The sequence below is a fragment of the Dryobates pubescens genome, chromosome 12, assembly GCF_014839835.1.
Source record: "Dryobates pubescens isolate bDryPub1 chromosome 12, bDryPub1.pri, whole genome shotgun sequence".
Classification (NCBI taxonomy): Eukaryota; Metazoa; Chordata; class Aves; order Piciformes; family Picidae; genus Dryobates; species Dryobates pubescens.
Window position 1 is genome coordinate 12,078,147 of NC_071623.1, and position 20,173 is coordinate 12,098,319.

The window sequence follows — 20,173 nt, forward strand, 5'->3', positions numbered from 1 at the left end:
ATCCATCTTTATTATCATGATATATACCAGAATGATCTTATGAACTTAGTAAGACCTCAATTCTGCTAATCTAAACATTTCTTATTCAGATCCCCTTACCTAGAATCCAGTTAATGCTGACCCTGTAAAATAAGACAAGCACTAAACATTAATACAATCCCAATAGCCAAAAGACAGTAAAGAAACTGAAACCACAATATGTTGTAGAGAAAGCATCTTCCATTATCTCAGCCTCGCAGATCTATTTCAATTCACATTTAAGGAGATCTGAGATCTCATAAAATAAATGCAAGTGCTAAGTTTCCAAGAAACATAAACTAAACTGTAATTCCACTGCACACTAACATATTCCATCTTTTCAGAGAGCTGAACTGTGGTTGCCAGTGTTGGCAGAAGGCCCTCTTATAATAACATTACATGTATACTGTAGTTCCCTTGATGTCTTTCATATTTTTTCATAAACAAAATTACAGTGACAGCATAGTTCATTACAGGAGATTTCATTAAAGAACTAGTTTATTTTAAGAGAACACCAGCAGAGAACTGTCTTCAGGGATGGAGACAAGTAAAAAGTCTGATTACGCTTTCATGAAAATCAGGCAGAAATTATGCAGGATTTTGACACTGTAAAACAGGAAAAATCCTCTTAACAGACACAGGGAACAAACTGTTCTACCATGGCACTGTGTTGATAAGAAGGCACAGCCCTGGCAGGTTGCAGCAAGGCAACAAATTTGGCCCTTATTAGAGGCGGAATCCCACTCCTTGACCTGGGCAGGCAGTTTCTTGCCCCCAGTCCCTAGTGCCAGATGGGGAACCCCAAGGAGAAGTTATTGCTGAAGTTCAGTGACTGGGAAGAAGGAACTTCTCCCTCATTACAGCCTATACTACAGTGAGTGAAGCCCTACCACAATACTCAGCCATCTCCTTTCTTCTTTCATCATCAGAGCTGCACCTGGCACCAAAAAAAACCCAACAAGCAAACAACAACAACAAAACACCACCAAACAGTACAGTGGGGTTTCTCAGACATTGCTTTTGTTTTATTTTTGTCTTCTTCTGATGCCAGTAAGACCAGCTCCTAAAAAACACCATGTTGTGACTAACTGGCTTCATTTTTTTGTCTGCTGCTTCTCTTTCACAAAAATATCTAGTCTCTAGTTTGGGATTAATCAACTGAAAGGTCACCTCACAGCTCAGAGTTTGCAAAAACTTAATCCAAATAAATGTGATACGGTAGTTTTTAAACTCATATCTGATTCTCAATCGAATCAGATATGCTGTCTCCTATTGTTACTGCAATTTACCTCCCTAGTATATGCTGCAGAGATAAGACACAATCAACACTCTCTATGACTTCAGGGGATGGGTTGATGGAAGAGTAATTTCTCATTTTATTTTTTTGTTGACACTATTTTCACTCTGCTCTCCAGCATGACAGCTTTGAGGTATCTGTGATAAAGATACACAGTCAAAGCATTACTGGCTCAAAAATACTCTCCCTTTCCCTAGAAAAAATGGTTCCAGGATTATAAAAATCCTATTTTTATTCTTTTCCCAGAAGACAAACACAATTACCCTTTTCTACTAGGGCTCCCACAAAGTATTTGAAGTCTCACACAATAAAGAGCATCTCGCTGCTATCATTTCCTCTTAAGGCAGGGGCAGTGGTTGAATAGAACCATGTACTACTTCTGCACTGAAGCTCAGACACTATGGGCTATGTCCGTAACCCAGCTGGTGGCACAAGGCATCAAGCTATTACCTCTGAGGTACGACCACAATGCCTTTTAAATGTGAGGCCCTTCCAGGCTGCTATCTTTCCTTTTAATGACTTCAAGGAAAGAGAGTAGAGAGGGACTGCAGGATGGATTTTCATTATTCCATGCTGTTGTCAGACTGCTTTCCTTTAGTGATACTGTGAATATGCAGCTCACTGTGGTTTCTGAAACATGTTTAATGCATGATATTTGAAGAGCTGCAGAAAACACAATATTAAAATTTCAACATGAAAAATAATAGCATTATGGCTCATTACACCCTCTATTGCAGTCATCTGAACTATGAGTAACATCCTGTCATCTAATTCTATAAGATCTGTGATCATGTTTTACACAATGTCATCTATCTCACAGAAACAAGAGGTTGAAGACTTCATTCTCTGAAGTAGACCATAAGTACTTGCTAGTGGTCACCTAAGGATGAGGTGCACTTAAAACTAGATCTGCAGAACCAAAAGGACACCAGAGAAAATCAAGTCAGAAATGGAAAACACCAGAAACAATATATTATGAATATAGTGAGATTAGTGTTTTCAATAACCATAGCAGGCTTTATGCATTTACTCAAAATACTTGTATTTTCACAGAATTACAGAACGTTAGTGGTTAGAAGTGACTTCTAGAGATCATTGAGTCCAAACCCTCTGCCAAAGCAGGATCACATAGGGCAGGCAGCACAGGAATGCATCCAGGTGGGTTTTTAAAATCTCCAGAGAACAAGACTTCACAATCTCTCTGGTCAGCCTGTTCCACTGCTCCTTCACTTTCTCCATTAAAAAGTGTCTCCTCATGTTGATGTGGAACCTCCTCTGTGCCAATTTGTACCTAGTCCTATCACTGGGCATCACTGAAAAGAGACCATCACTTTCATCTTGACACCCACCGCTCAAATATTTATAGATGTTGATAAGATCCCCTCTCAGTCTTCTCAAGACTAAAGAGCCCCACATCTTTCAGTCTTTCTTCACAGTTGAGATGTCCAAGTCTGTGATCATCCTCAAAGCTCTCCATTGGACTTCCTCTGGTAGGTCTCTATCTCTCTTGAATTGGGGAGCCCAAAACTGGGCACAGTAATCCAGGTGTAGTCTCACCAGAGCAATGTAGAAGTGGAGAAGAACCTCCCTAAACCTGCTGGACACACTTTTCTTGATGTACCCCAGGATGCCATTGGCCCTCTTGGGCACAAGGGCACATTGCTGTCCCATGGAGATATTGCTGTCCACTAGGACTCCAAGGTCTTCCTCCATGGAACTGCTTTCCAGCAGGACAACACCTAGTCTGTACCACTGCCTGGTGTTGTTCCTCCCCAGATGCAGGACTCTATACTTGTTCTCACTTAATTTCATGAAGTTCACTTTCATCCAGCTCTCCAGCCTGTCCAGATCTTGTTGGATGGCAGCAGAGCCTGATAGGGTGTAAGCCACTTCTCCCAGTGAATATCATATCATGTTTATAAAAATGATGTGGTTTTTTGTTGTGATGTTGTTTTTTTGTTGTTGTTGGGTTTTTTGTTTATTGGTTGGGTTTTGGTTGGTTGGCTGGTTGTGGGTTTTTTTGGTGGGTTTTTTGTTTGGTTGGTTTGGGGTGGTGGTGGTGGTGTTTGTTTTTTGTTGTTGCTGTTTTTCCTGACTCCAGACAGTTCTGGTTGCTAGCATTTCTAACATCACTCTGAAAGCACTGGTATCATCAAAGCCCTACCAAGAACCTCATCAGGGCACCTTGGAACTACTCTTTCATCATTGCTTTTTCATCTGCCACCACCTATGCCTAATACAGAATAAACCAGGTTGGAAAAGACCTTTGAGGTCACCGAGTCCAACTTATCTTTTGATTAATAGAAATTCACATATTGATAGGTGTTCACCACAGAAACAGCCTTTTCTTCAAAGTGTTCATTGAAAACACTTGTTAGACATAATGATCCAGCGTAATTGGTCATAAAAGCAGAAGTCTATATTCAAAACCCATTCAAAACCACCTGGAAATGCCATGGGCTTTCAATGCTTTTGCAAATCACGTCAATTTCCATCTCCTACTTAGTAAACATTTTCTGTTTTAAAACCCATTTATTGGTTCTGACCACTCTCACAAAAGAAGTGAAATGGCATGTATTTTAGACATGCTGCTGTTGAAACAGACCTTCCCATTAAATTAATATAGCATAATAGAAATTCCCAGGCTTGCCATGATGACTCTCAGAAAACAAGCTGGCATGTCGCTATCTGCATTTATTTGGCATCCTTGTTTAGTTTTATTGAAGTAAAACAAACCCAGAATCCTAATGGAACTGCCTGAAGTCTGCTGTCTTCTCCAGTGCTAATAAAAGCCACTCAGTGCCAATCTAATTCACTGCAACCAACTTGGAATATCTGGATGACAAAGCTGGAGTGAACTGCGTGTCTGTCTTGCCAACACCCTCTGCTTCTCTGGGCAACTCAGAGATGGATGATTTAGGAAAAGAATAAACTCATCGTGGTAATTCTCAAATATATCTTCCCAGCTTTGTGACACCCTGAGATTTAGTAAGACTGAAGGCTGCTAGGTCAGAAACTGTATCTACAGTTAGTGTTTTCTTTATAAAAACAAACAAGACCCTTCACAACCATGATATAGTTCTTCCATCCCATAAGGGAAAACCTACTCAACATTCAGCAGATAAGTGCCTAGATTTTAGGGCAGATTTTAAGGTACCACAAGAAGAACCCCAAACCCCAGAAAAACAAAACACAGACAAAAATACCCCCAAACCAACCAACTAACCAACAAAACTACACCCACAAAACAAACAAGGAAACAAAAACCCAAAAACCCTTTACCTTAAAATATTTAATTTTGAATACAACCCTTTTCTTAGCTCATACAGTGGATACAATGAACATCAACAGCACTATGCTCATTTTGGTTTTGCACTATTTTCCCCATGTGCTTAATCTTGGCCAGTTTCCAGGTTAGCCTATGAGCACTTGATGAGGATGCACAGCCAGGGCTTCCAGCGGACAACCTGAGGCAAGCCATGGGAGACTTAAGTGACCAGGGAAAGGCAATAACTTAGGAGCTACTTTGTACATTTGGGCTGCCAAGCTGCCCATCTCATTCCCTTTCCTCACTGCCATCACTGTGCCCTTGGAGACAAGCAGGGAGAAGGACTGTCTGCCTCCTGTACCCACACCCTTCTTTCTCTCTTTTGTATAAGAAACAGAAATCATCATTAAAGGAACTGCGTGAATGTGCTCTCTCAAAAGGTATCTCCAGCTAATGTGACAGGAGTCATTTATTAGGACAGACTGTACGAAATAGCTCCCTGTAATTTAGCTCTTTTCATGCACTCTTTGGGCTTTCCTGGGGGTAGGAGGAGGAAAGTATGCTCCTTACAGGCACAACAATGACTGAAAAGCAATATCTTCTCTTCAAACATCAGAATCAGTGAAAACAGTTAAAATTAAATTCCAAGTCCAGTTTCTTGAAGTTATTCTTTCCCTGAAACCAACAAATGTTTCGGGTCTGGAGGGCAAACACACAGCACCAGCACATTTCTCGGATTCATTACTTGCTTTTCTCCATAGGATTTAGATTGACATCTATTGGCCTAACTTGTGACACAATAGCCCAGTTCTTCAAATGTCAGCTCCATCTTCCCTGCTTTGTAAAGCTTCCTCCAGCACAGTGGAGTCAGATCCAGTGTTTTAACACAAACTGGTTCAGTTTATTCTATTGATGTGAAGGCAATGCTCATGTTATTTCTCACCTCTTATTCATAACATTGAAAAGATCAAAATCACTGATTAGGCCTTTAGTCTATTTTTCTGTTTAAAAGTTCTCTAAACATGCACCAGGGAGTTGATGCTGTGTTAGTCAACTGGTTGAGGCCAAGGAAATGCTGGCATAGACATTAAAGATGCATTTATCTACAGTCAAGTTATTTACACCGTACTACTTAATAAAAGTGAAATGTCCTCTGCTTACACAAGTAAAAATAAATTATAACTGTATACACAGAATACATTTATGTCTTTCTAGTCCAACCCCTCTGCTGAATCTTGTTTACCTAGAAGAGGTTTCCCAGCACCACATCCAAGTGCGTCTTGAGTATCTCTGGAGAAGGAGACTCCATAACCTCTCTGGGCAGTCTGTTCTAATGTTTTGTCACCCACAAAGTAAATAATTTTTACCTCATGTCAAGACAAAGCTTCCTGTGTTCCAGTTTGTGCCCATTGCTCCTTGTCATGTCATTGGATACCACTGAAAAGAGTGATTGAAACAAGCGATTCTGACACTCTGCTCTGGTGAGACCTCACTTGGAGTGTTCAGCTATGGAACCCCCAACAAGAGGGGCATAGACTTCCTGTAACATATCCAGAGAAGGGCCACAAAGATGGTCAGAGGGCTGGAGCACCTCTCCTGTGAAGACAGGATGAAAGAATTGGCGCTGTTCAGCCTGGAGAAGAGAAAGTTCTGGGAAGACCTTGTAACTGCATTTCAATATCTGAAGGAACCTACAGGAAGGACTGTTTCAAAGGGCTTGTAATAATAGGATGAGGGGCAGTGGTTTTGCTGGAGCAGGGCAGATGTAGGTTGGACATAATGAAGTGTCCAACCTACAAGGAGCAATGAGAGTGGTAAAATATTGGGATAATTAGTCCAGAGATGTGGTTGAGGCTCCATCCCTGGAGACATTCAAGATGTGGTCCTGGACAGCCTGATCTAGTTGGAGGTATCCTTCCTGACTGCAGGAAGGTTAGACAAGATGACCATGAGGGTCCCTTCCAACCTGATTCAATCTGTGAAAAAATCTGTGTCCACCCTTTTGACACTCACCCATTATGCCCTCTTATAAGCATTGGTAAGATTCTCTTACAGTCTTCTCCAGGCTAAATAGCAAATCATTTAGCCTCTCCTCATGAGAGACATGCTCCAGTATCTTCATAGTTCTATTCTGGACTCTCTCCAGTAGCTCCTCATCTCTCTGGAATTGCAGAGCACAGAGCTGGGCACAGTACTCCAGATGTGGCCTCAATATGACAGAATAGAGGCAGAAGAGAACCTCCCTCAACTTGCAGGCCATATAAATGAGACAAAGTCTACCAGAAGTTTGGAACAGACTAATTTAATTATTCAAGGCTTAACTTTTAGGAAGAGGCTGCAGACAGATCAATATATCACTTATTAAAATAAGCCAATAGGAATAGAAGACATAGATCCATACAGCTTGCATTTTCTCAGAGAGTATATAATGTACAGGTCACAGAGATTTTGCTACTACTAAAATTAATACTTTCTTTTCCTAATGCTTGGGGACACATAATCCTCAAATATCATTTGGGTCATGTGAAAGGAGCACAAGGAAATCCAGAAGGTTGTACAAAAATACAGCTCTTCTTTCTAAGCTGCTAGCAAACTAACAGCAAGCACATTTTCTGGCTTTCCTTCCTCTCTGGAGATAAAATTAATATCTCTATAGCATGACCAGGTTCCTTTAGATTCTATGTTCATCTTAAAAGTTATCTTTAAATGTTAGTGTAAACATTAAGGCAAAACAACACGTTATTAGTTTTCACTATTTATAAGTCTCTGACAGATAGAAAGTTTTATTTCACCCATTCCTTTTTTGCATGTGGACTGGTCACGCTTGCAGTACCAGGAGCTTCAGTAAAGAATAAGTTAATCAAATAAAAAAAAAAATCTGCAAAATACCACGACTTTCACTAATCACAGCAACCAGTTCGATCCTCTGACTGTTGCCAGTAACCAGCATCATCCCATTACTGTATTTTGCTCACTTCATGAGTGCTCATTGTGCCATGCTGTCAAAGGCTGAAGTGTTGTGCTAAAAATCTGACAGCCTTTCAAATTACAGGTGCCTCAATGAGCCTTTTACAGCCTCTAAGCAGAAAATAGCAGCTTCTAATTCAACAGCTTCAAACCTCACTAATTCTAGAACTAGAAATATCTCACAACAAGCTGACCTCATTAATAGCACTGACTTAACCAATTTGTCACAAACTAGGGAGTAGAGCTACAAGAAGTGATTCTCTGTTCAATTTAAATTAATTGCTTGCAGATGTGGCTAATGCTTTGCAAACAGTTGTCTTGGTGTTCTTAAATTTGTAGAGTTCAGGTTGTGTTCACATTTATGGTGGACTTAAAGTTTTGCCAGTTTAAATATAGGAAACCAGGGTGGGGTTTTTGTTCAGTTTGGTTTTCTTGCTGTTCTCTTTTATTTGCCCTTTTTTATTTCCTCTCTTCCCCCTCCCCGAAAAAAAAAAAAAAAATGTAGAAGCTACTACTGTTTCCTGAAAGAAAATGATAAGCCATAAAAGTGACATAAAAATAACCCAACATGCAGCCATGCAAAGTGGGAGAGTTGTGCCTAGACCTACAGCTTTCCACCTGTAAAACTGTAACCAGAAGCAGCAGACTAAGTTGTCCTCCTGATTAATGCAAGGCCTGAAATTCAGGAATCTTGCATTCAGGTCAACAAACCCAGCTGAGATCAGGGCTCAAACAACTTCAGGCAGATGTGAAATTCTTTTAGCAGTGACTTCCTTGGATAGCGAAAGTTATTTTCATCAGGTTTCATAACAGGCTGCCATTCTGTACATCCACACAGCTTAGCATTTTAAGTCAACACATCAACCCTAAAAAAAAAAAAATCATTCTAGGTGCCACATTGCCCTCACCCCTGGCTGCCTCAAACCATGTTTTCCCCAACCAGGGTGATCTGCAGGTCAGCTGGGTCCTACCAGATGGGATGGGAAGCAGGACCTCAAGAGGAATGCATTGACCTTCCTGTACTTGAGCCACATCTTTCTCCCAACTTCACTTTGCCATATAAATCTTATTTACTCATCAGCTTTAGCAGGTATGTAAAAGTGTGACACTTGCAAAGAAAAACCACCATGTTTTCAAGTAATAGTAGAGAACTGGAGGCTTTTTTCTCCCCACAAAATTGTTGTTTCATATGTAAAAATGTACATTCAGACAAAGCTTTTGTTTACTTGCTTTTTGCTATCATTTAATCTTCCTTCTACATCTGTCGGGTCTCATCATCTTTGATGAAAACAAATACGTCTTAACACATGCATAACCATGAACAGTAAAAAACCAAACCAAAACACTGTAGTGCAAGCTGTAACTACTTTTATCAAAGATGTGTTAAGTAAGGTATGGGGTTTTTTTTAATCTCATTTGCAAGCATGCTTCCAACTTTCTTCTTAAGTATTCCTATACGCTACTCTTCTTACCCTTAAGATCAAAGTCAAGTATGTTGAAATGATGGTGCATGGTGGGAGGGTAAAGGATAGGGAGAATAAATAAGGCACCTGGGAGGCTCAGGCTGGATCTCAGAGAGTGCACCCCCACGGGGCCTTCCCCGCAAGGCTGAAAGCTCTTCCATGTCTGAATCCCAGTGACATCCAGCCCTGAACAGACACCAACCCTCTTCCAGGGCCCATCCCATCCCAGTTATCCCTCTGTTCTATGATCTTGCCACTATACACAACCCATTATTTTGTTTTTTGAAGTGAAGTAACCTTGAGTTGTCAAGCTGTCATGTTCATGCTTAACTCTACAATACACTCCTCCCTGAAGATACAAGTGAGATTGATTGCACTACTGATTTGTTCATTTCCACAACTATCTTACCATTAATATCCCTCTCTCATCCATTTGCAGCACCTGCTAAGCACACAAAATTGATTATAATGTCTAATTCAGCAGGTAAAACCTTCTGGGATAGTCGGGTTTTGGGTTTTTTTTTTTTTTTTGTTATTTTATTTTGCTCTTCAGGCAGCATAGGGAGGGCAAAACCCAATGTAAAATAGTAAAACATGGAGGTTCAAAAATTAACTAGCGTAACAAGAGGTAGAAAAAAAGCTTTAGCCTTGTCAGGGCTGCCTTGTGCAGTGTAAGAAATTATGCAGTTGCCTTAGTGCAGGTTTTAATTTACGTATCCAAAAGTGCTATATCTCAGAGTAGATAAGAGAGCTACATGTTTCAGCTTTAAGTGCTCATCAAGCCAAGAGATAACTGAACTGATGAATGGGACATTTCAGATCCTGAGTACTATTGCATAAAAAGTGTGATTTGAATTTGTCTTTCTTCTTAGGCTGTACCATCCTAACAGCATTTATAAATAGATAAAGAACCTCAAAAATCAAGAGCTGCCAGAGTGCTTGTTCTTCATCATCCGATCACTGAAGTATAGGACTTCTGAATCCATGTATTTGCACTGGCGTAATCTGCATGTTGTAGTCTCTCCTCCCTTAATCAATTGATTACTGAATAACAAATGGTAAATAAAGTTATTATTTCCATCTGACAGAAGGCAGTCTCTTGGTCATTACCCTAGGGAAACTGAAAGATACCAAGTTCCTTTAACAGTTGAGGAGCTTCAACAATAAATAACTGCGCTCCAAAGGATGGGTATGATGTGCCATTAGTTTTTAGTGAAGCAGTTTCCTCAGACTTGCTAGATTTACAGGCTCAGAAATCATCACCTGATGAACCAATCTGTTTTCCTCTGCTGAGATGTCAGAACAGACAGTGGTACTCTAATTAGAAAACCAGACAGCAGAGGCTCTGTTAAGGCAAAGGCTGTATTCGGACATTAGAGACTATAAGTCTTTATTCAGCCCTTGAGCATGTTCTGTAGAACGATTGTTGACCATTCAGTGTAAAAGTGCATCCTGAATCTCTAAGTAGCAAAAAGAAATAAAAAGCAAGTGTGTCTGAAATTTGGAAACTGCACAAAGTGAGCACTGAAAACGTGAAGGCTGCTCACCGCATTTTTCCTTTTGCAAAGTATCGCACTGTATGAGACAATCCTGATGCTCAGGTGTATATAGGAAGGTGACACCTAGAAAGACCTTTCCCCTGCACTGCTCTGCTCCATCTGGATAATCTTCTTCTTTGTCTGACTGTGCCAGCACTAGTCCAACCTCTGGCTAGAGGGCAAAGCAATGAAGAAGGGGAGTGTGCTGATTGGCCCTTTATGTCTTCTGGCTGGCTCAGCTCACAGAGACAGAGGCGGGTAATAGAGATAACACAAGCTGGCCCAGTCAGAGAAGAAAAGGATATGATATATTTACAGGCAATATGGAATGCAGGTTGTATATACACAATATATACAGTATTTACAATATATATACAGAAATATACAGCAAAGGAAAAAGAACAATATTCCCTCCTCCAGACAGAGGAGGGTTCCCCCCCGTACCCCCCTCTCTCCCCCTACCTCCCCTTTGTCCCAAAAAAGGGTTAGAGAGAGAAAAGGCAGTTATTAAGGAAGAGAATTCTTATTAGGCCTCCAAGCACATGCAGGATTAGTGCTTATCTGGTATTCAAGATCAAAACTCCGGCTAGTTGCTCAGAAGCAGACAGGCTGGAAAGGGAGAACAGAGAGGAACTGAGAAAGATTCCAACTGAACTAAAACTTAAAGTTGCATTCTACCAATCTACCAATGAAATTCGTTTAGAATATCTGAATGTTTTCAAAATATTCAGCCAGAGTTTTCCAGCACTGTCCTTTTCTTAAAGGCACAGCCTCAAACAGTCACACCCTCCTTCTTCCCTGACCTTCATAGCTACACAATTGTTTCACATATTCTCACTCCTTTCTTTGCCAACAGTTGTTCAGGCTTTATTCACCCCCTTATTAAATATGCTATCCTAGAGATGCTACCACCATCACTTATGGGTTTGGCCTTGGCCAACAGCAGGTTTGTCTTGGAGTTACCTGGTATTGTCTCTATCAGACATAGGACAAGTTTCTAGCAGCTTCTCAGAGAAGCCAGCTCAGTAGCTTCACTACTATCAAAACTTTGCCACACAAAAGAGATAAGGGCAAAATGGAATGAGTCCAGGAGAGCCCTAGGATAGGCAGCACAGGAGCAGTGGCCCTGTGATGAAGTGCTGGGAGAGCTGAACTTGCTTTGCCCAGGGAGGGGGCCAAAGCCAGCGAGTGACATTCAAAATGACAAAGTAGACAGAACAACATTTATCACACGAGGTCACCTATTGCTATGCTGAAATGCATACAGCAGGCACACTATGCATAACTAACAAATAATCACTCACAAACTCAAATATTAAGCGCTCAAATCCTATTTCAGCTAGAAATGTATGGAAATTATCTGCTATTTTAAGCGTGCTTGTCATAGGCAATTATAGAGATCTCTCAAGGCCAGAGCTTTGAAAGTTTATAAAGGGTTCTCAGTTACAACTTGTGGAGCAAAACATGTTGCAACTATTAAGCTACTAATTTGTATACTACAAATAAAAAAGATACAGTTTTTTTACATTTACACAAGGATGGCTATGAAGATGACCAGAGGCCTGGAGCACATACCCTGTGGGGACAGGTTACAAGAGTTGGGGCTGTTTCGCCTGGAGAAAAGAAGGCTCTGGGGAGACTTTATAGTGGCCCTCCAGTACCTGAAGGGGGCCTACAAGAAAGCCAGGAAGGGATGTTTACAAGAGCTGGTAGTGATAGGATCAGAGGGAATGGATTGAAACTTGAGCAGGGCAAATTTAGACTGGATATTATAAAGAAATTCTTTACAATGAGAGTGGCAAGACACTGGAACAGTGTCATGGTAGGGCCAAATGGCCCCAGCACAAACCCGGACAGACACTAAGGTTTCTAAACATGGTCCTCCTCTCCCCCTTCCTTCCTGCAGAAAGCCAAGGTAACGTGAGAAAAGGAGCAAAGGGGACAGGACCATGCATGTCTGGTAAACAATCCTGTATCTATGGTAAGGGCATGCCTTCTGGCCACAGCCTGGCAGAACCCCTTCCCATTGGGTAACTATGTGCTGGTTTCAGTGCCCTATTGGCCCAATCGATCTCAGGCAAGATTTATATACAGGGTGATTTCTAGTTGCCTGTGCCTTGCTTAAGCCTTGCTCAGTCTTGCTCAAGCCTTGTGTGCTTGAACCTTCTTGGACCTTGTCTGGCTTGAAGCTGCTTCAAGTTGCCTGGTCCAGCACCTGGGATAAAGCCATGAACATACACACCGCAAGCTACGAGAGAAGCCACAAGTTTAGGAGTCAGAGCCAAGCCTTCTTTCCCTTGAGACCAGGATTTTGTTGTGCCTCAGTTTCCCCAGGACAAAGCAAACACCCATCGTTAGAAGTATCATTAAAAGCCCGCTGTCTGCTAAAGCCAGAGCAACCATTGATGACCGCGTGGCATTCCTGCCGGCAACCTGCCGTGCCTGGTGCATGAGCGCCCCAAAGCCTCTAATACACAGCAGCAGCACTCCCTACTTGGGTACAACTAGTTGTGAGTAATTAATTCATTGCCTCTTTGACATAATAGTTCTTGTTGAATCTCCCTCCACTGTGGTCAAGAGCTGTTTTGCTCCCAGGGTATTCTCTTTCTGTTATATTCCTTCTGTTTTGCGTAGAATTGTTAAATTGTTGTAGTTGCCCAAATCCTGTGCATTCCCATTGTAAATATATTCTAACCATACATCAAACCTTTTGATACGTTTTGGCAATTTTCATATTAATAAAAGGTTAATAATATTTTTATTAATATTACCATATCATTTATAAATAAAGGAAATAATATATCCTTTGACAAACAGGTTGCCCAGGGAGGTCATGGGTGCCCTTCCCTGCAGGTGTTTGAGGCCAGGTTGGATGAGGCCTTGAGCAGCCTGGTCTAGTTGAAGGTGCCCTTGCCCATGGCAGGGGGTGCTGGAACTAGACAATCCTTAGGGTCCCTTCCAACCCAAACCATTCTATAATTCTATGATAATCTTATAGGTACAAATTCATCTGATCTCAAAGCACAGATGCAGTACTTGGTGTGTGCAGTTATGCCCATTTGTACGTCACAGTGAAAAATGTATTTCTGAAAAAAATTCCACCAAAATCCCAACAAAACCACCCCTAAAACCCTCACTTCAAAACCCCCACCTCTTGAAAGAACAAACTAAAAAGTCCCACACAACCAAAACACAAATCCTTAGTACTTTCATCATTAAAAATACTACATGCATAGACTTATGTAATACTTGGCCACTTGGTATTCCAGGTCTGCCAGAAGTAAAAAATGCTTCAAGACCTCAAGATTTGAACTAGATTTCCGTTCTAAAAATAAGGAATTGGCCCAGGTTCAGAATAAGTGTAATACAGCTCCTTATCGAGTATGAATTAGTTTGCTCAGCACCAACATGAGCTACTATGACAGCTTTAGTTTACTTTCATATTTGTCTAAAAGCACTTCATAAATTTGCCTGGAATTCTGCCACAGACAGTACAGAATTGCTGAATGACAGACTGAGGGCATTTCTTCACAATCTGAACTTTTTAGGGTCATATATACAGGAAGAAAACTATCTTCAACCTAATAAACTCACTAACTTAATGCTTACTAGACCATCCAGATTTTATGGCTAGAAGCAAATTATTTTATTTCACTCAATTTATCTCAGCACAATGTGAAGACCTTAAATAGTTACAAGCAATGATAAGGAATTATTTCCCTGGAAGACACTTAGGGCTTCAATTCTGAGTGTTTCTCCACTTATTAATTATGCATATGAAAAATTCCACTCAGCCTAGAAAGGATGTTCCTGAGACCTGATCTCAGGGTGTGGCACATCAGCACTGCAGTGATTACTAATGAGAAATGGCAATACACTAATCGGACTTAGTGGAACCAACTAAAAGGAGAAATCAAGCTAGGAGCAGCACCTTAGACTTCCTGATTCAAATTAAATCTCCTTTAATAATGCAATGAAACTTTAAACTTATATTTCATTCAGAGAATACATCCAGTTGGAAGAGATCTCAAAGATCATTCAGTCCAACTCTTAACCCATGTATCAACACTAAACCATACCCCTAAGCACCAAGTCCACACAATGCTTATACACCACCAGGGACAGTGACTCCACCACTGCCCTGGGCAGATCATTCCATTGCTTGAGAACCCTTTCAGTAAAGAAGCATTTCCTAACACCCAGCCAAACTTTCCCTGGAGCAGCTTGTAACTATTTCCTCTAGTCCTGTTGCTTGACACCAAGGAGAAGAGGTCGGCTTCCTCCTTACTCTAGCTTCCCTTCAGGTAGTTGTAGATGAGGTCTCCCCTCAGCCTTCTCTTCAGACTGAACAACCCCACTTCCCTTAGACACTCCTTGTAGGCCCTGTGCTTCATGCCCTTCACAAGCCTCGCTGCTCATCTCTGGACATGCACCAGCACCTCAATATCCTTCCTGTAAGGAGAGGGGCAGAACTGTACTCTCCTGTGGTTTAGGAACCAGTCAGAAATCACAGTGATTCAAAGACAGTACCTACAGTATATAAACTTAACATGCCATAAAGAGAATATCTAACAGTCAGCCACGCACAAAGAAATCTCTGTAATTAAAATTAGAGAATTCAGTATGGGTACTACTGGGGTTTTGTTGCAAACTGTACTTTTTAGTTGTTTACTGTTAACCCATTCATCTTAAACATCACTTTTAAGGCATTTGCACTTTTATTTCAAGCATTTTTACTTTCAGTTAGCCATTTTATTGCTTGCTCCCCAGGCACTATAACATCTTTCTCAAACATTAATAAAGTCCTCAGTTGAATACTGAGAGAAAAACGAACAGTACAAATGAGTCAAAAGCTTTTCCATTTCTAGGTTTCCTTTTAAAGACTGCATACTTCCAACCAGCTTCAGAGGACTTTCCTCACAAAATGCAGCAAAGCCTGGCTACATGTCCTTTATCATTCAGCAAGTCTTTCATATTTGCACAAAAGTAAATAGACTCCTATTGCACTTGTAGATTCAGACAGCCAAATTCCTGGTTGCCCCCCAGATACATGTCTAAAAATCAATTTAAATACTTTATAAGACCTAGGGCTTAGTGGTGTCTGTTGAGGGCTTTCATTTGTTTGGAGTTTGGTTTTGTTTGTTGGTTTTTGTGCGGGTCTGCGTGCATATTTGGGTTTTTTTTTTTAGCTTTGTTTATTTGTTTTTCCTCTCTCATTTAGATAAACTGAACTCTCAAAATAGTTGCTTGGCAAAATATTCCTTCAATTTAGCTATAACCTCAGAAATAATGGTTCCTGTATTCTGGGAACATGCTAGGCAAAAGTCCAGGAATAAGAAAATGCAGTGCATGTATTGGAAGCTTGTTCATTTTTGCTGCATTTGAAAGTCTTTCCTTCTTTCCTTGCAACTATGGTAATATGGTGCAATAGTCTTATCAGGTACTTATTCAAACTATATTAAACTAGCTCAGATTTCATAGAAGTAAACTGGTTTGGTTTGTTTTTCTTCTGAATTCTGGTACCTCTGCTGTGAATGCAGCTGGAAGAAAAGAGTGATACTGTTGCCACAGCTCTCAGCCTGTTTCATCCTCAGTTTTTTCTTCACCTTCACAAACTCAGCCCCAAGTACCTAGTGAGAAATTGCACATGTCTATGCAGAGGAGATGATGATACTGATGTCTTGGGCAGATTTGTATACAGGTCAAGAACTATCTGCACACATGGCTCCTTCTAGAAATCAGGGTTGGTCTGCTCCTGTATAGCACAGATAGGATTTTCAGCTGTTCTTTGGAACTGATTCTTAAAATGAGGCTCCATTCTGTTACCTGAATTTTACACTACTGTGAATTTGCAGAAAAAGTACTGTAATAAAAGGAGAGCAAAGGCTCAATACTCCTTGAAATTGCTGAGAATGACAGAGATTAAGGTTAGAAGGGACCCCTGGATATCATCTATTCAACAGCCTAATGTCAACTAGAGAAGGTTGCTCAGGGCCAAGGAAGGGTATCCCACAACCACTTTGTACCCTTCACAACTCTTTGTCCACCTTCACAAAGACAAACACTTTCCTTACCACTGCTCCAAACCTCCTGTTTTGCAACTCATATTTGTTCCCTCTCTTCCTTTTGCCAGGTACTTCTGAGAAGAGACTGGCCTAGCCTGTTTTACACCTTCCCATAAGGTACATAAGCAGAGCAATATGTCTCTTTAACTCTCTCACCAATTTCCATCCATTTTTCAGTCCACTAATCCATCTCATGTTTCACCAATCTCTCTATAGAATACTATAGAAGACAAAGTCAGAGGCCCTGCTGAAGTTAAAAGTGGGCAACTTTAGCTGCTCTCCCCTCACCCACACAGCCAGCTAACCTATCAGGGAAGGCAACCTGGAAGGTCAGACACATCTTGCCCATGGAAACTCCATGCTGGCTGTTCCTCCTTGACCTTGTTTGGTCATGGTTTCCAAAAGGATTTGTTCCATAACCTTCCCTAGTTCCTCCTCCTTTTCCTTCTTGAGGCTGGGAGAAATGTTTGCCTTTTTACTGTCATTGTGAACCTCATTGAAGATGTCAGAGAACAGCCTCACACTGACCACTGCCAACCTTATCCCCCACAATCTTTGGTGCAGCCTGCCTGCTCCATTGGACTCGTGTACATCCAACTGGCTTAAAAGCTGTCGGATTTGATCTTCCTCTGATGTGGGTAATTCTTCATGCCCTTAAACTATGACACTTGACTCAGACTAAGGTAGGGACAGAATTTACCAGAAAACAAACAAACAAAAAACCAGGAAGACACAGAAAAAGCTGAGATAACCAATGCTGCCTCACTAGGTAACCTAGTCAGAACATGCCCTGATTCTTTTAGTGCTGGGGTCACATTTTTCTTAGCCTTGCTTTTGCTGAAATATATGTACAGAAGCTTGTACTCCTAGTTTCCACATGCTTCTCAGTTTCACTTCCAGCTAAGCTGTGGCTTTCCTGCACCCTCTTCTAGATCCATACAAGCTTTGAAAATGTCTCTGTGTTCCTCCTGGGTAGACCACACCAGCTACCTGCTCTGGTGCTATTGGTTCTGTGCATGACTTCTGCCCACGCTGACCTCCTGCCAGACTTGTCTGGTTTTCTGCAGGCTGGAAGGGACCATCCTTGTGCTCTGAGCCTTTCTGCCCTCCAGGGCAACCTCCCATGGGATCCTGCCAAGCTGAAATGTGCTCTTCTCAATCTTTACTAGTTACTGAATTTCACAGAATTCTTCACATTAAACTACTGCAGTACTAACTTAACAAAAATGTTGTTTATCACAAAAGCCAAACCATCTCTAACAGATTAACTATGCTACCCAAACACTTCTGTTGTACATATTATGCTGCCTTGCCTTTCTCTGAATCTCAAATGTATACATTAGTCATTCAGTAAACAGCTCATTCTCAAGGGCTGAGTGCAAATGGACAGATTCATTAAAATAAAAAAAACAATAATAAAAAACCAGTCTCATCCTAAAGCTGCTCTATTTTTGTGTAAATGAGGTGAATGTGTGGGTTTATTCTGTGCCATGAACCAGTTGATATCGTATAAAATTAATTATATGAGGCTGTGCCAAAGTCATTAGTGAAGCTAAATCCTAAAGTCAGGGTGAAATACAAGATTGTCCAAGAGGATAAGCCAAATCTTTAAGTCATTCTAACACCTACAAAACACTCAATATTTTTTTTAGTTTCTCTTTGGCCAGACTTCAGCCAATGGTATCCAATTACAAAATTTTGCCTCTGTGAGTGGTAAATGAAGTCCCAATAGTGCCTCTAGCTACAACATGGGAGAAGGCTTCCAGAGAGACAAGAATACAATGGGGATACCAGGAGGTACAAAAGGCAGGGAGATTCCTTTGCAGAAAAATTCTTCACACCATGGAGCAATCAATTGAAATTGGGGCTGATAACAGTCCCCCTCCATCTCATGCATCTCCCCAGGGTGGGCACCTTTCCTTCTGCTCTCTTCCTCCCAGCTACAGCACAGGCTGGGACACTATGCCCTTGCTGGCTGCACCTGGCATGGCTGTGCTCCTCTGAGCAGCAACCCTCTGTGTCACTGCCTAGTGCTCCAAGCAATGTCGTTGTTATTAGTATCATCTTTTCTTACTATTATTAGGGGAAAATAATTTATACATCCACAAGCAGAATGGGGAAGAATTCTAGGTAATTAATTTTGTTACTTCTCTCTCAAAGGTCTGTACCTAGGTATACAATCACAATATGTACATGGATGATGTGCTGAACCTTAGTGCCTTTGAAAATGAAGGTTTGCCTTTCAGTACCTCCTGTATCTGCTGTAACAGGAAGTTCTGGAGGATTCAATTTCAGAAAGATTTTACAAGGCTCACATTGAGTTGTATGGAGATACAGTTGGAGCCCTGTAATCTTCCTATCACACCCAGCTGGAAGCTGCCTGATACATCAATCTAATGCAGTCGGAGCCTGCAGCTTACAACCCTTCCCTACATCCATCTATCAGTTGTATGTCCGGATCAATGAGAAAGTGATTACTCTACTGGGGAGGAAAAAAAAACAGCAACAACTAAACAAAAACTCCAAACCACCACCTAAAAACCCCAGTGATAGAATAATTGTAATAGGCATATGATGACTAAAACACACTGATCTACACTAATGGAAAAGCCAGCTTTACAACAGAACCTCAGGATGTAACAAAATGGTGTGGATGGCACAGAATATCTTGCTAAGTATCCTGGATGAAGTTGTTACATGAAAAGAGAAACCATACCACACTGGTTTCTGAAGAAATATCCAAAGGAAAAGAAACATAAGGACTATGAAACCCTCGATTTTGCAGTAATGAATGTCAGGTCTCATTGAAAGAATCTACCCTTAACTAATGTTTCAATCAATGTCTTTAAGATCTAAAATAGTATCAAAATAGTTTAATAGTAGATTGAAACATATGTCTAATTTCACTTGATGTAACCTGAAATTGCTACTAAAAACAATTAAGCCAGTGATGAATAAAATATCTCAGATAATCTGCACATCTAAGCAAAGAGCTGCATGAGTCACAGGGAATAATGACAAAGGCACAAAAGATCAGGGTAGAAATTGAGCCAAAACTGAGAGCATCTTCAGAAGCAGAGAACAGAGGAAGAGAGCCAAGTCACAGAATATGCATGAAAGAACAGTTTTCTTTTCTCTCCACAACCCTGGAGCAAGCACACAGCAAAAAAAATTATTTAAGGACACAGTAACTAACAGGTTAATAAAAGCGTGTAACAGGTCAACCACTCAAACACACAGTAACAGGTTAATCTCATAAAGCATTGCAGAATTATCCAAATAAGGACTTCAAGTTATATTTATCCCTACTCGTCCTGGGGTTTCTATGGAGTCAGTCTATTTTGCACTTCCTGGGTATTAAACTGTTTGTTAATTTGCATGTCTCCTTTGTGTGGTCCTGCAGGGCTTACAAAAATACTGCATTCATTAACTCACATGTAGTACTTTCCTCTCGCTGTTTATCCATTATAGAATTAAACAATATCAGCCAATTTATAAATTGTGTTGATGCCTTCTGTATTGGAACAGAACTCAAAACATGGATCTGTCAGATGCTA

General features: G+C 40.8%; 1 protein-coding gene across 1 annotated transcript in view; it reads right to left on the reverse strand.

Moving 5' to 3' along the window:
- The window catches only part of DMD (dystrophin), a 1,125,431-nt gene that overhangs the window by 1,075,107 nt on the left and 30,151 nt on the right, over positions 1–20,173 (reverse strand). The window lies entirely within an intron of this gene.